The sequence below is a fragment of the Orycteropus afer genome, unplaced genomic scaffold (genome assembly GCF_000298275.1).
Source record: "Orycteropus afer afer isolate SDZICR_OR568_19922 unplaced genomic scaffold, OryAfe1.0 scaffold00846, whole genome shotgun sequence".
Lineage (NCBI taxonomy): Eukaryota > Metazoa > Chordata > Mammalia > Tubulidentata > Orycteropodidae > Orycteropus > Orycteropus afer.
The window spans coordinates 559,719-561,236 of record NW_006922433.1 but is presented as its reverse complement, the minus strand read 5'-3'; positions in this window follow the sequence as shown (position 1 = coordinate 561,236).

Here is a 1,518-nt window from a genome sequence, read left to right as displayed (position 1 = left end):
ATGCAAATTCTTCTGCTAGTTGGGGTTTAGTCCACTTCTATATCCTTCCCTTCAAGGCTCAGGGGTCCAAGATTATCCTCTGTGTCTGTGTTAATTGGTTTCCCTTTTCTTTGTTGAAGAAGGTCTGTGAAGTCTTTCTGCCAAGTCCACCATCTTGCCCCAAATCCCAGAAGTTGATTTTTTGAAATGATTAATGAAATAAACAAACCACTGCTAAATTTAAGAAAGGAAAAGAGGGAGAGAATACAAATATTAGGACTAAGAAACAAATTGGTGAACATCACAACAGAATGAGCTAAAATAAAAGGGATAATATCAGGATACTATGAAGAACTCTATTCCAAAAACATTGAAAATCTGGAAGAAATGGACAGATTTCAAGAAACTACTACTTACCTAAACTAACACAGACTGAGGTAGAAGATTTGAACAGACCCATAAAAAACAAGAAATTGAACAGGTCATGAAAAATTATCAAAAACAACAAAAAAGTCCTAGCCATTCACTGGAGACTAATACCAAACGTTCAAAGATGGACAGACACCAATCCTACACAGACTACTCCAGAACATAGAAAAGGATGAAATCTTCTTAAATTTATTTTATGAAGCAAGCATAACCTTGATACCAAAACCAGGCAAAGACATCTCTCAAAAGGAAAACTACAGATCAATATCCCTCATCAATATAGTTGCAAAAATCTTCAGCAAAATCTTAGCCAATTGACTACAACAACATATCAAAAATATAATACATTATAACCAAATCAGGTTCATATCAGGTATGCAAGGATGGTTCAACACTAGAAAAGCAATCAACATCACATATCACATAAATAAAAGAAAGGAAAAGAACCATATGAGCTTATCAATCAATGCAGAAAAGACTTTTGATAAAACCTAATACTCATTCTTGATAAAAACTCTGCAAAATAAGAATAGAAGGGATATTCCTCAGCATAATAAAGGACATATATGCAAAAAAAAAACATTATTCTCAATGGAGAGAGACTGAAATCAGTCCCCTTGTGAACAGGAACCAGACAATGATGCTCTCTATCAACTTTTCTATTCAACGTTGTATTGGAAGTCCTAGCCAGGACACTAAGGCAAAAAGGGGAAATCAAAGACAATCAAATTGGTAAGAAAGTAGTCAAACTATCCTAATTGCTGATGATGTGATCCCATACATAGAAAATCCAGAGACTCAGCTAAAAACAAACTACTAGAACTAATTGAGAGAATTAGCATAGTAGCAGGATACACGGCCAACCCACAAAATCATTTGGATCCCTCTACACCAGCAAAGAGATTGTTGAAAAAGATATATGGAAATCAATACCATTTACAATAGCTACCAAATAAATAAAATACTTGGGAATAAATCTTACCAGGGACCCAAAAGACCTCTACAAAGAAAACTGCAAAAGACTACTTCAAGAAACTATAAGAGATCTACATAAGCTGAAGGAAATACCATGCTCATGGATAGGAAGATTGAACATTTTGAAAATGTGAA